The following is a 15,460-nucleotide window of genomic DNA, read 5'->3' on the forward strand; positions in this document are numbered from 1 at the left end:
TATATATATGAATGCATCTACCTTCCTTGGTTTCTTCTGGGTATTTAGAGCTTGATGCTTTTTCAGAGATGATTACAGGATAGGAAGCTAAAACTCTGGGTAAGTCATCTTAAGAGAAATCTTGAGAGAGAACCACAAGCTAGTCCTCTACCCCTGGATTGTTGGCCCTCAGAAATGGTGTAACATTGAGCATCTTCTATCTGAATTGGGGGCTAATTTGTACCCAGAAATCTATAACCAATCTTGGAGAAGCGATGGACACTAGAGATTCCATAGAGGGAGCATCCACAGAAGTCATCCGGGACAGAAAGTAACAATAAAGAAACATAGCAAAGCCACAATGTAGAGAGTCAGAGCTCATATCATATGCCTTAACTGTCCTTCTGAAATCTCAACAAAAAGTCCACTTTGGAGTCTATGAAAATTTAAGGAGCATCCACTTACCGTAGATTCATATTTCTGATTACAAATGGAAAGTCATGCCACAGTATACCAGAATCATACTACTGAAGGCCTACATCCTCTGTAATGCACAGGGTAGAAGGTGTGTGAATGGCTCTATGCTGTGGGCAACGTGAATTCTGATGAGCTTATATGAACACTATGGGGTTTTGACAGACTTAAATAAAGGTGGTTCTGGACTTCTCCTAGGGATGTGGAACTTACCTTCACCTCGAGTATATAGAACAGATAAAATTTTCTTTTTTTATTAAATAAAAATTTTCATACAATATATTTGACCATGTTTTACCCCTCCTCCAATTCCTCCCAGTTCCTCCCCACCTCCATACCCACCCAACTTCATTCATTTTCTCTTTCTTTCAAAACAATCCTTCAAACAAGAAAGAAAAAACCCCAAGAAACATAAAAACCCACAAAACACAAATCAATGCAAATAAGCAAATGATTATTACTAATAAGAGAAAAAAATGCCAAAACAAAGCAAATGAAATGTAAGGTCCATAAAAAATACCATTGAATCCATTTTGTATTGGCCAGATACTCCTGGGCACGGGACTACCCTGGAGTGTTGTTAATATACTCAGAGAAATGACAATGGACAAAATGATAGCTTTTTGGTTAGAGTTGGGACTCTGTCCACTTCCCCAGCTAGTGCAGCTAAACTTTTCAGTGGCTGTAAAATGACTTTATAGTAATTGTTTTCTATGAATTCTTGTTTAGTTTGTATAACCTACTTGATTGGCATTATTATCATTTTCATGCTAGAGATGAGGACACAGGGGCATGACATGCTTACATCTTGAGCCATATATGTCTTAGCTGACAGAGCCAAGGCATGAGCTGGCCAGGCTGATGGTAATGCCTGTTCTCTGAACTATGGTGAACATGGTAAGAAGAGATTATTGCTCCCTGGTAGCTTGTCACTTTTAGCTGTCAGTACATTTGGAGGTAGAGGTGTGTCCTTACTTACACAGAACTCACAATTGTCTGAGGGTGATTCCAGGATTCAAGATAAAGGATCCAAAAAGTCAGCTTTACTGAATATGCCACCCAAATAATCTACTAAAAGAAAAGAGTAATTATTTCTTTTTTAAAACAAAACAAAACATGGATATACATGGTTTTCTTGACAATGTCCAAGTTTGTAGTACCTCATCGAAGATTGTCCATGTGATCCTTGCATGTCCTCCCCCAATGCTCTTGGCTTTTTGATGGAATGCTTTAATTTGCTCCTCAAGGAGCCCAGTTGCGCCACCGTTTTCTGTTATTTATGCCACATGCTGTCCACTTCCTTGCACTATTTTATTTCATAAAGCATTTTGGATACCAGTTTATATGAAAGATGTTATTTGAAATCAAGTTATATTGCAAGCTACATTATCATAATTTCCGTCTTGCTTCAGTCTTGCATCTTATACAGTTGCTTGATGTTTGATGCAGTGTTGAAATTTAAATGGAAAGAGTATCCAGAATTGATGCTCATGTATTACTTATTTAATCTGCTGTTGGAGCAATCCACCGTTGAGCTCGGTTTGCAGTATATTCCACGGCCTGCACTGACATCCATCTTACTTGTTTCATGGGGGGGGGGGGAGCCTGCACTGTGTGTGTAGTTACAAGTTCAGCACAAGCAGGAAGCGGTTTGGCTTCTAGGACGGCATCACAGGGTCTAGCGCTGCAGTTATGAATTGTTGATATTAGCCGGTTCAGCCATTCATAGACTCATTGTTTTGGTAGGGTTCTGCTGTCTGTCCATTCATTTGCCATTTACTTATGCTGGATCACTTTAATACTTTTGGATACAAAGAGAAAGGAAAAGATTATTTGAGTGATCTTGTTGGAGATGTAACAGGACAGAAGGAAACATTACTTTGAAGACAAAGCTGACAGTGGTAGCTGAATTTGGGGCATGGTATGGGTTTGTGTACTTACATTTATTGACTTTCAAGTATTTTCCTAGGAGAGCTGCATTGACCATAATACAACAGATGATCTCAGTGCCATTATCATCCAGCAAAATCTCACTCTCATATGGGTTTAGCATGAAAGAGACATGTTAATAACAGGTGACCTAGGAAACCTTGCTTCTCTGTTACAATCTCTGAGTCTCTGAACACATCATGCAGTTTAAGGCTTAAAGTTACCTCCTGTCTCAGCTTCCAGAGCATTCTGTGTCTGGTTGTGCTTTGGCAGTGGGTGTGGTACAATATGCCCCAAACAAGACCATATACTTGTTGAGAAGAGACAGTTCCTGCTTCATGATATTGGTCTTCCTACTATATTTGGTACAGCTTCCTGTGGAAATTATGTATTGTAAAGTGGTTTAATAACTATTTAGTAAAGGACTATATTTTCCCTAAACATTATTAGAAAATTATATAACTGTCATTATATTATCAAGCCACTATAATATTATCGATAAATAAGCAACAATTAATTCTTCTAGTCATACTTGACATTAAGGCGGATAGAACTATAAAAGATTTAGAACACTTCTAATCCAACCTAGATTTCAAAGGAAGGCTATGGGTTAGAGACATTAAGGGGGAGTCTGGATTTCACAATTATTATTAATAGGTGAAGAAGAAACAGTTTTCCATTTTTGAGTTAAGATATTTTGATAGTTTCTCTGAATATCAAATGAGATGATGAATTAAAAAATATTCCATACAATTTTAACTACTCCTTTTGTGTTAATTCAGGAAACTCTCTGTGTCTCTGTCTGTCTTTGTGTGTGTCTCTTTCCTTCTCTGTGTCTCTCTGTTCTTTCTCTGTCTCTGTTTGTCTCTCTCTCTCTTTGTCTCTCACACATTACACATACATACACACAAAGTGCCAACTCCAAGTTCTATTATTTATTTATTTTATTTTATTATTTTTTCCTTTTATTGAAAATAGGTTCTTTATCTCATACCATACACCCTGATTATGGTTTTCTCTCCTTTTACTCCTCCTAGTTCCTTTCAACCCACCTCCCATCCAGATCTACTCCCGTTCTGTCTGTTATTAGAAAACAAACAGGCTTCTGATAGTAAAATATAACAAAATAAAATGTAATAATATAAAATCAAAAAACGATCACATCCAAGTTGGACAAGACAAATCAACAAGAAAAAAAGAACCCAAGAGAAGGCACAAGAATCAGAGACCCGCTCACTTGCACACTCACGAATCCATGAAAACACAAAACTGGAAGTCACAACATATGCAGAGGACCCAGTGCAGAACCGAATAGGCCATCTGTGCACCGCTTTAGTCTCTGGGATCTCATGAGTTTTGTTCATGTTGGTTTAGAGAAACTTGTTTCCATGGTGTCCTCCATCCCCTCTGACTCTTACGCTCTTTCTACCTCTTCTTCTGCAGGCTCCCTGAGTTCTGCGGGGAGGGATTTGGTGGAGACATCCCATTTAGGGCTGAGTGTTCCAAGGTCTCTCATTATCTGCATCGTGTCTGTGTTTGCTCCCATCTGCAGACAAAGGGAATATTTGTGATTATGGCTGAACAAGGCACTGATCTCTGGGTAGCAGAAAGTCATCAGGAGTCATTTTATTGCTGTTTCTAAAATTATTAGTATTAATAACAGTAGTATGTGCTTTTATTTTAGGTCCCCGGACTAAATAGTCTCAGGTTTCTGGTCATCTAAACCATATTGGGTATGGGTTCCATCTTGTGGAGTGGACATTAAGTTAAATCAGATATTGGTTGGTGACTCCCAAAAGCTTTGTACCCCATTTGCACTAGCATATCTTGCGGGCAGGACAGATTGTAGTTCAGAGGGTCTGTGGCTGGCTTGGTGTTTGCATTTCTCTTTTGATAGTGCAGAGCATCTTCCTGTACCAAGAACACAGGGGCGACGGCTCTCTGTTTGCCCCAACTCAACTTCCCTATGTTCAATGTGCTGTGTGTTATCTTCAGCAATGGGACCTTGCTGTCAGTTTGTGGAGATTAGGGGTTCTGTTTTCCAGTTGATATCAGAATGAGGTTTCCACAGGCAGTTCCATCGTCGTTGGCTGTCAGGAGCTACCTGCCAGGTAGATCGCAGCTTTTCTTGCAGCACAGGCAGCATATCCCTTCCCACTTTGGTTGGTGCTAATTTGAGGTACAGGAATTAGAGCTGAAATTTTGAAAAGGAGAACTGACTTCAAGGCTCTGCCACCCAGTAGCTGGCCCTGTTGCCGAGACGTAGAACAGGCCAGAGCCGCTTAACTTTGTGTCGATCAAACAGGACAAGGCACGTGGGAACATTTTTGTCAGGGAGCTATGTATATTTCATGATTGGCGTCACGTGCCTCTTCTGGGTAAGCTTATGTTGAACCTCTCACATCAGGAAGAAAGGCATTTCTCATGCAAATGCTGTGTTAAATCACAGGAGTAGCTAGCCGAGTGTAAGACTTTAAGAAAATAGCATCCACTTTAAGTATTTCTTTTATTTTAAATGGTGTGTAAATGTGTGTGGGTTTGTGTGTGTGAAGGCAGGTGCCCACAGAGGCCAGGGCTTTTAGACTCCCTGGAACCGGAGCTGCAGGTGGTTGTGAGGTGCTGAGTACCAAACTCAGGTCCTCTGGAAGAGCAGACCTTGAGCCTAACCTCTGAGCCATCTCTCCAGCCCCAACATTAATTATTATTTTTACAAGTATGATGGTCGTTTCATAACACCAATCCACCCCCCAAGTTCTATATTTACTCCCCCATTTTTCTCCCAAAGGCCATGCATGTGTATGGGTCATCAATGCCGTTTATTTCCTGTCTCTGGGCCCTCCCTTCCTACCTTTCTCCTTTCCTTCCACATGCACCACCCGTATGAAATCTCAGAAATAAATTCTGAATTAAGAGAAACTTCGTCAGGGGGTCTTCAGTTGCCCCCCAGGGAAAGGTCGACCCTTCACTGCCTGGGCTTCCCTTTAAGGACATTTCTATAAAAGAAAAATGGTCCTGAATCATAACTCTCACTCTGTCACAGTTTACTCGGCTCCTTCTGCCGAAAAACCTATTCAGAAAGAATGGCAAATAGGCCCCTAATAAGAGAAATTCAGCGCGCATTAAAACACTAGACTACCAGATGGTGGAGTTTAAGCGTTACTCAACTACTGTTTATCCTACCCAGTGCTCATTTTAAATTCAGCATTTTTGAGAATTATTCATGGAGCCACTGTTGTATTTCATGCAGATAACAAGCGAGGTTTGGAGTGAATTACCAGAATGCACCCACAATTTCTAGACTCCCCTGGTTATTATTGTTAATGTGGATCACAACTACTAGTTAAAGTTGAGGGGTTTGCGAAACAAATCCACATCAAGCAATCACGGACAACAACCGGCTCAGCAAATCACTCACATTGATAGGGTAGAAGAACCCATCAATGGGTACAAGGCCCCAGCTGCCAAGCACACAACTGTTTGCTGAATGTGACACTTCCTCTGTGGCCGTCTGCCTCCCATCCCCGAGTAGGAAATCTTCCTTGCTTTTCTCCAGTGTCTGTGGTGTAACTTCTAAGTGAATGAGAAAACCAATTTCGTCTTCCACACCTTCCCATATGACTCATTGGGAAATCAACAAAGCCATCTGTAAGCACAGCACAACCCTTGTGCAAAGTCATGAAGCTCAAAGTCATGATCACTGTATCGTGGCACATGGAGATGGCTGAGCTCCACCAGACCAGGGTCTCTAACACACATCTGTATTTCAGTCACATTTATAGAGAAATCGAGGCTCTCCTGCTTCTAGTCATTAAGAGGAATATTAGGAGACCTTTTAAAAGCGCAACATCCATTCTGTTGCTAACAGTGAATGTTTTGACAGCTTGAAACGCTTTCACTCCACGTTGAAAGTGAATCGGAATGAAAAGGGTTGAATTCAATGTGTCACATCCTCGGTGCCTGAAAAGGCTTTTATGCGGAGGAAAAGGGGGGCTTACAAATCTCCTGCTCATTTTGTTCTTGAACTTTCCCAATTGTGACAGCAATAGAAGTCAGAGACTTGGCAATCACCCTCCAACTTAGTACTGCTTCCTACCATGGACCACTTGCTGTGTGCAAGGGTACTGACCTGGGAGCTTGCCTTCATTTCCCCTGAGGTCCTGCAATGACCCTACAGGGAACCCCTCGTCCACACCCGAGGAAACACTTCCAAAAAGTTAGCAGCACAGACCAGAATCACAACTTGACACTACCTGGTAATGGAGGCTTACTATGCTTTCCCGAGTGCAGCAAGCCGTCCCCTTGGGTGTGGAAGATGTGAAACCCTATGAGGAAGTTGATAGTCACACTTTAAATTGATATCCCAGAGATGAAACCGCAGAGCATTTTTTTCAAGCTGCCCAATACAAAGTGCATCTTGGCATACATCTTTCTGCCCACACCTCTTACAGTTTGTGAACTCCTCCACAACACCTTACAGCAATGGTTCCCAACTTTCCTAATGCCGTGCTTCTTTTCACAGGTCCTCATGTGATAGTGAACCTCAGCCGTAAAATTACTCCACTGCTATCTCATAACTGTAGTTTTGCCACTGTTATGAATTATAATGTAAATATGTTATACAGGTTATCTGACACGGGACCCCAGTGGGGACCATGACCCACAGGCTGCGAATCTATGCCTTGCAGGGATCATGCTTCATGTAATAAATGAAATGAACTAATAAATGATCCAAGATCTTCCTCTGTATGCTGTGAATATGTTTTATTACCATTGGTTAACAAAGAAGCTACTTTGGCCTATGGCAGGGAAGAATATAGCTAGGTGAGAAGTCCAAACAAAGATACAGAGAGAAAGAAGGCGGGGTCAGAGAGATGCCATGTAGCTGCAAAGGGAGACAGATGCCAGAATCTTATGGGTAAGCCACAACTTCATGTTGATACATAGATTAATATAAATGTGTTAATTTAAGATGTAAGAGCTATCTAGGCATATGCCTAAGCTATTGGCCAAACAGTGTTATAATTAATACAGTTTTGTGTGATTATTTGGGTATGAACATCTGGAAACAAATGAGCAGTCTCTGTTTACAGATGAATACTAAAACATTTCTGGGGGAAAGACAGCAAATGCCTATGGCCTCTCACTGAAAGTCTTCTTAAGTTAAAGAAATTGTCTCCAAGCCTAAAGTTATTCATTTGTGAAGGAAACCGTTACAAAGCCTCATCATGTCACGTGGCGATTCTTCATGGATGTGTCTCATCTTCCTGTGTGTGAGGAGAGCAGAGACCTGATTGCCTCTGTCCTTTGTGGGAAAGAGCCTTGTAGTTTGGTGACAATATCTCCCTCTGGAAGAAGTGGTAGGGTGTTTACTATCCATTTTACAAGATTCAGCTCTCCTGAATTTGAATGAGTCTCCTGTAATGTAACCCACTCTTTGTATGCACATTACATCTCTCCTTGGATTCGCTGTGGTAACTAAAGCTTGGAGAAGTGGTTTAAGAAACTGCTTGTGCTCCGGTTCCTCCTATTTCAGTGAGTAATAATGTCCCTTGTCTTGGGCCCAAGAGTCTTTTGTCTTCTTCTAGCATCCATAAAAAGAATAAATTGCAAGTAGGGCAAAATATTAAATCTGCCACAATCTCTGATTTTTCATATGGCTACAGCAATTAAATGTCAAAACACAACTTAGTGACTAGCCCATTGAAAACATTGAATATCTGTGAGCTTTTAATACTATTAGTGTCCAAAATTGGTTTTCATTATTAATATGGTATTTTGGTATTAGGCATGCATTAACTTTAGATGTGTAGATTGGCTTTTTTTACCAAGTGATAATTTAACAGAGGTATTCTTTTGAGTATATCTCCTTGTCAGTTCAGGTGGCATTTTTGGAGAGTCTAATAAAGTCTCTAAAGGTTGGGGTCATGAAATATACATGATAGCCCCTGCTTGCAATAGCAGCACTCAGAAGGCAGAGGCAAAAGGACCTCTGCACACTCCAGACAGGTAGGTTTTTCTAGCAAGTGGTTATTGAGGAATACACAGTGAGTTCTTGTCCCCACAAACAAAAAGTAAGCCTCAAATCATCAAAGATTGGTATTTCTGAATATCTTGGTTGTGGCTACGGCAAATGATAAGTAAACACTCCCAAATGTCTTATGGTGTAACTTGAACGCAGATTCTATCTTACAATTCAGTGTTGAGGGAAAAAAAAAATTAAACCAATCAAATAATTGGCATTCAGCTCTCTGCCAAAACTTAATGACTCAAAAACCCCAAAGCCTATAGTTCTTTATGTACTTGATCTGAGGAACACTGCAGAGAGGATTTTGAGCCATCTGTGAGCCATATAACTTACTGATACAGAAATACAAATGATAATGTGGCTCTGATAAGTGTGGGATCCGTCTGGAACCCCGTCTGCTTCTCTTTGCGTCTCACCCATTTATTTCAGCTCTGCTCTCAAGTTGCTGAAAATGAGAGGCTTTCTTGCTATGAATGTCAAACTGTGCCCTTTTGAGGGTGTTTTGGCTTCTACATACCCTGCCTTTAGCAATTCTAAAATTCTCCACTCTGGGCTTATTTTAACAATAAGCTTTTACTTATTTACTCCTGGCTTTTGGTGTTACTGGTAGATTTTTCTTATCAATGGATTGGATTTCTTCTATTGAGAAATGCATGTTGAGGAGCAGGGAACAATAGCTTAGTTTAGTAGAGTGCTTGGCCAGCATATCTGAAACCCCGGTTCAAACCCCAGAATCATGTAAAGCCAGGTATAGTGACACCTGCTTGCAATCATGATCCTGAGGAGGTAGAGGCAGAAAGATCAGAAGATCAAGGTTGTATTGGGCTTCATGACAAGTTAAAGGTTAGCCTGGGCTATATGACTCCCAATCTCAAAAGACAAAAGAAAAAAAAAAAAACCCACCTCCCTTGAAAAAAAAAAAGCAGAAATTGAGCTGAGTGGACTGATTTCAGGCGAAATAGGACATTTATATAATATCAAAGAATGCTTATTAATTACAAGGATAAAAAAGTAAGTTTGCAGAGGAGAGAATTGATAACGATACTTTTACAAACATTAGCAACACTAAGAACAAGATACACCTATATCATGCTCCCTGATCTGATACAGGCCTAGGGGACAGATCACTTCCGGGTATTTTTCTTCATAACGCATAATCCCAGTCCAAGCACGAGACCATGCTAAGCAAACCAAAACAGAGGTGTAGTCCACAAAATGACTGACTGGTGCCTTTCAGAAGCCTCGGAATATGAAAATAACAAAAGAAAGAAAGTACTAGAGATACCAAGGTAGATCACAATCTACCAGTGCAATATGAAACCTTCATTAGATACTGGTGTGGTGTTTTTTAAAAAAAATCTATTAATAGATGAAGACTGGTGTACTCTAACGGGAGCCTGTAGCTTTATAAAGATGGCAGTTTCTTAGGCTAGAGATAATTGCTCTGGTTACGTAAGATGCCGACACTGGGAGAAGCCGAGTGAAGACTGTCTGGAATTCTTCGTACTATTTTAAAAGCTCTTTTATAAGCTTCACGTTACCTTAAAATAGACTTATCCTTGAAAAGGAAAAGGAAGTGTGTTGTTTAGTAATCACTGTGATAAAAACCCAGCGTTCTTTTCTGTGTTAGAAAATAAAGAGGAGAAGGGAAAGACGATGACAGATGACGGAAGCAAGGATAAACACTCCACATCACGGAGTCACAGAATAGCAGTCACCTGTGGCCGTCACGTGACATGATCCTTTGTGTTCTTCTAGTGTGTCAGATGCAGTTAGGAACACGTTGTTTCTTTATGAAGGTTTTCTCCTAGGAAATTAACACAGGTTCTGAGAGACTTCTGGGTTTTGTTTTGAATCATCATCACTTTTTTTTTTTTTCCCCCACGTGTACTGCTGTCCGGCTAGCAGAAATGGATAGTCAGGTGACTTCTTATCTCAGAATTTCTAAAACTGAGCTGTCATTAAGTGTCACCTTAGAAAACACTGCCCCCTTTGCTGAGATAATACTTTTGAAATAGCTCGTATTGAGGTGATGCCTAGAACTTCGTCACTAGGGGCTGGAGACAGAGCTCAGCGGGTATGGTGCTTGCTGTCCAGTCATGACAATTGTAGTTTTCACCCCCAGTGCACACATAACAAGCTGGGTACAGTAGAGCATACCTGCAAGTCCAGTGCTTGGGATTTGGGGTAAAGAAAGGAGCTTCAGGTTCAGTGAGAGACAGAAACCAAGATGGAGCAGGATAGAGAGGAACCTGACTTCAACCTGCATTCACAAACACACACACACACACACACACACACACACACCTACGCAACATACACAAAATAACATCCTACCATTAGAATTTAATCCCACAGTTGTTTCAAATGCAGCCAAAAATTTTTAAGAAGGTAATAATATTGAATTATATTATTAAATTCCTCTTAATGTAGTAGCTGGCTGGAACTCAGATTTCAATTAGAAAATCTCAGAAAAGGGATGGGTCCTCTTTAGCTGTGAGTATCAGTTGACACAGCCAAAAGTTACTTGAGAAGGGGATGTCAACTGAAGGATTACCTGGATCAGACTGGCTTGTGGGCATGTCTGTGGGGACTGCCTTGATTGATAATGAATTAGGAGGGCCCAGCCCATCATGGGTGACATCATTCCCTGCACGTGAGGTTTTAGGCTGTCTGTATGAGCAAACTAGCTGAGCACAGGCTGGTGAGACAGCCTGGAATCATCAGTTCTATTGTCTCTGCTTCAGATGTGAGTTCTTGCTCTGATTTTCCCTGTAAAGTGTAAGCTGAAATTAATCCTTTCTTCCCGAAAATTGATTTTCACCAGAGTGGGTTTTGTTGTTGTGTTTTTTTTTTTCCCCAGAAATAGGATGAAGCTAGGACAGGTAATAATTGGCAAATAGAAGACGAGGAAAGTATATTAGGAGAGATTTTATAATTAATAATTGGAGGTTAGATTTTTGGCTTTGTCCATGTTCTATCTATCTTTTAGCTGTTTCTTCCATTCATTCACGTCCTGCTGTGCTATCAGGTGTAAGGGAACTGAGAAATGTGCAGGCACTAGGATGGCTTCTGAACTGGACTCTGTGCTGAAGGATTTCTAGGTGTGGGATTCCCCTCTGTATGCTGTGAACATGTTATATTACCATTGGTTAATAAAGAAGCTGCTTTGACCTATGGCAGAGCAGAATATAGCAAAGCAGGAAATCCAAGCAGAGACAGAGGAGGAAAGAAGGTGGAGTCAGGAGATGCCATGTTTGTTAGCTGCTAAAGGAGAAGGATGCTGTAACCTTAATGGCAGGCCACAGCCTCGTGGAGATACACAGGTTAATAGAAAAGGGTTAATTTAAGATGTAAGAACTAGCTAGGAATATGCCTGAGCTAGTGGTCCATGAGTGTGGTGTTTAGTATAGTTTCTGTGTGATTATTCGGGCTTGGACGGCTGGGAAATGAACGAGCAGTCTCTGCTCACAATTCCTATTGTTCTTCCATTTGTTTAACAAATGTTAAACAAACTTTGTCCCTCCCACAATATTAACTATAAAACTAAATTTTATTAACCCAGAAACTGCAACAGTACCCACTGATGGCTATGTACCATACTAGAGACATCATTGAAGCCCATCTAGTCCAGTGTGCGTTTCAGACAGAGCTCTGATGCACACCTGCTATATGACTCCATGCAGAAGGCTAGAGAAAGACACTGTCTCCATTTTAATCAAGGCATGGACTTTATTTCTTCCAATAGAAATAAATGTGTCTGAGTGAAGCAGATCTTCTCGCTCAGCTGGATCTTTTCTGACCTGGGAAAGTGAAGCTTAGGTGTCTGTTTATCCGGCCATGCTGCAGACACTATGAATAGCCATCTCGGCTGGGATGCTCCAAATAGCATTCCTAGACTGCAGCTGGAGCTTTCCTTCAGGGACATTGAGAAAACACTAATGCTCCTCCCTTTCTTCTCTCTTCTTTTCTTCTCCCCCTTCCCCCCAGCTTTCTCCCACTCAGACCATTACAAGATGCCTATCCCCACCCCATGCTTTCCACGGAGGTCTACTTCCCTCTCGTGTGAATATGAACCTACTGCACTTCAGTTTTGTCCTGTCGTGCAAAACAAAATCAGAACGTCTTTCTATCAATCTCTGCAGGGTCGATACCTTTGAGATTTCTCTGAGTGAGCAATAACCTAAATAGTCTGAATACATAACCACCAACTTGAGAATATTACCAAAGGAATAGGTAGATCCTAGGCACCCTCCACTCATCATCTTGGATCATATCCTCATTATGGCTGTAACGATGCCCAAGTCTCTTGTTTACTGTTTATCCTTATGGCCTCTACCTAGATGAACTGATGACCTTATTGAACACATTCCAGTGTATGCATTTGGGTGAACTGTAAAAAAAAAAATTGTAAATTTATTCTCTGGCAATGCTGAAGCATGCATGGGTAACCCTTATATGGCAGTTCTGTTGAACTTGTCCACATTCTGTTTCATGGTCTAAGTTGATGAGGACAACTGACCAGGTCTCTTCCTCAAGAGGGCACCAGAACTTATTACAGATGGTTGTAAGCCCCCATGTGGTTGCTGAGAATTGGACTCAGGACCTTTGGAAGAGCAGGCAGTTCTCTTAACTGCTGAGCCATGTCTCCAGTTCCGTTTGGGTGAATAGGAAAAATAAATTTTAATAAAGTAGTCTCTGGACTTCAGGAGCTTTATACTCTATAGGATAAGGTAAGGTCTCAATTAAGGACTTGAATTGCTTCTAAACTTTATCAGCATTTGTCAATATCAAAGCTACTTAAAAGTATAAGTTTGACTATTTTCAAATCCTATAATCATAGTTAACGATATTGTATTTCAAAATAACTATGTAGATTTTGAGCATTCTTACCACAGAGAGAGGTGAATATATGCTGATCAGCCTGATTTAATTATTTCACAATATATACATGTATAATTAACCCTAGTTAATAGTCTATGCACTTGGCACGCATGACAGAGCATCCCATTGAATACCACAAATGTGTACAATTGTTATTTGCTCATTCAGAAGAGCATGAGAGGCTGGCTCTGGGTGAATATGTCAACTGGAGAGATATTTTGGTGGCTAAGTGTCAAGAGTTTTTAAAAATATACGTCCTCTTCCAGAAATTCTATTTCTAGGAATTACATCCACCTAAATAAATGGATGTGTACAAGGTTACTCATCATGGTGCCATTTATAGAAGCACAGCATGGGAAATATTAGCTATACCCGGCAATAAATTATCAGACATTGGTTGACTACCATAAAGTTAATAAAATGGTAGTGAGAATAAATATTTAATAAAAGAGAAATGTTCATAACATGACAATCGAAAAATTAGGTAATAAAACATGTGCAGCATATTTCCAAATTTATTTAAAAGTATATATGTGTGTAAGCAGATTTTAAAATGAGAATATATGCCCACATTTTTATTAGTTCTGCTTGCTGAGATGAACATTTATTCTCTATGCAAGTCTGTATTTCCAAAGTTTTTAATAATAAATGTGTATAATTTGTAATTTAAGAATTAGTCACAAATTTCTAGTATTCACACTTTAAATTTTTTTGAGAATTTCACCTATATAAAGTATACATGGCTCATATTCTCACCTACTGCTCCTCTACTCTTCCTAGCCCCTCTCCCAACATGTGCCCTTCTACTTTCTTAAATATTTTCTTAAATCTAATTACTTTAAAAAATTTTTAATTTATTTATTCTGACTGCTGTCTTCTTTAACACTTGGTGTTTTAAGCCCTTCTGGATCCCCCCATATCCCTTTCCAATTTCATTCTCTATATTTATAGCTATTCTTCTTCTTCTTCTTCTTCTTCTTCTTATTATTATTACTATTATTATACTATAGTGTTTGTGCACATGTGCATGTAGTGTTGTGTGCCCATATAGGCCAGAAGAGGACAACGTCCTGGAGCTAGAGTAACAAGTGGTTATAAAGTACCTGGAGAGATGGCTCAGTGGTTAAGAGCACTGCCTGCTCTTCCAAAGGTTTTGAGTTCAATTCCCAGAAACCACATGGTGGCTCACAACTGATGGGGGAGAGTCTTCTGTTTTGTGTTAATTTCATTGGTTAAATAAAGAGACTGCCCTGGCCCTTTAATAGGACAGAAAATTAGGTAGGTGGAGTAGACTGAACAGAATGCTGGGAGAAAGAAGCCGAGTCAGGGAGTTGCCATGATTCTCCCACTGGACACAGATGCAGATTAAGATCTTCCCTGGTAAGACACCTCGTGGTGTTACAGGGATATTAGAAATGGGTTAGATCAATATGTAAGAGCTAGCCAATAAGAGGTTATAACTAATGGGCCAGGCAGTCTTTAAAAGAATATAGTTTCCGTGTAATTATTTCGGGTAAAGCTAGCTGGGTGGTGGCAAGCAGCCCCGCCACTCCTCATCACAACAGAGTGGCGCCCAGCGTGGTAACTAACTCCATGTAAAACCTAAAAGGGCTTAAAAAGGAATTACACAAATAGAGTTTAACACAGCTTTTTGCTGTTTCTGGGTGTCTTGCCGCAAAGAAATTTTCCTGACTCAGCAACAGGAAAACACTAGCTGTTTTAAAATGTCGGCTTTCTGAGCTGTGCCACCATTGTGATCTCTGTCTGGCTCCTGCAGGAGACAGAGCTTTTGAATGGAGCATTTGGAGTAAAGTGCTATGGCTTGCTTGATGGCAACGTGGACTGCTGTGTGCCTGGAACTGTGTGTGGCTCAAGGGCACCAAATGGCTCTGAGGCAGAAACAGTTCCAGCTTAGCTCCGCCATGCTGAACTGTGCTGGTCTCAGGCAGGAACTACCATAATTACCGTAATAACAGCACAGTTAAGGTTTAGACTGGCAGTAAACAGGCAGTACCGTATACCCCTACATGGTGCAATTTAAGTTTTTAAGAAATGCTTAACATTTTAAGAAATACTCCTGGATAGTAAAAAAAATTACAGATTCACAATACGACAGATTCAGACATAAAAGACCTCTATGGGTCACAATGTTGGATGAGTATACATAGG

General features: G+C 40.4%; 1 long non-coding RNA gene across 2 annotated transcripts in view; it reads right to left on the minus strand.

Moving 5' to 3' along the window:
- Nucleotides 1-3,660: 3,660 nt before the first annotated feature.
- Nucleotides 3,661-15,460, minus strand: part of LOC126508292 (uncharacterized) — a 35,396-nt gene continuing 23,596 nt past the window's right edge. For both annotated transcript variants that reach the window (XR_007593770.1, XR_007593771.1), the window contains exon 3: nt 3,661-3,928. This is a non-coding gene — a long non-coding RNA (uncharacterized lncRNA). The remainder of the gene's footprint in view (nt 3,929-15,460) is intronic.

Source organism: Alexandromys fortis, unplaced genomic scaffold (genome assembly GCF_014885135.2).
Source record: "Alexandromys fortis isolate MF-2015 unplaced genomic scaffold, M_Fortis_MF-2015_v1.1 scaffold_61, whole genome shotgun sequence".
Lineage (NCBI taxonomy): Eukaryota > Metazoa > Chordata > Mammalia > Rodentia > Cricetidae > Alexandromys > Alexandromys fortis.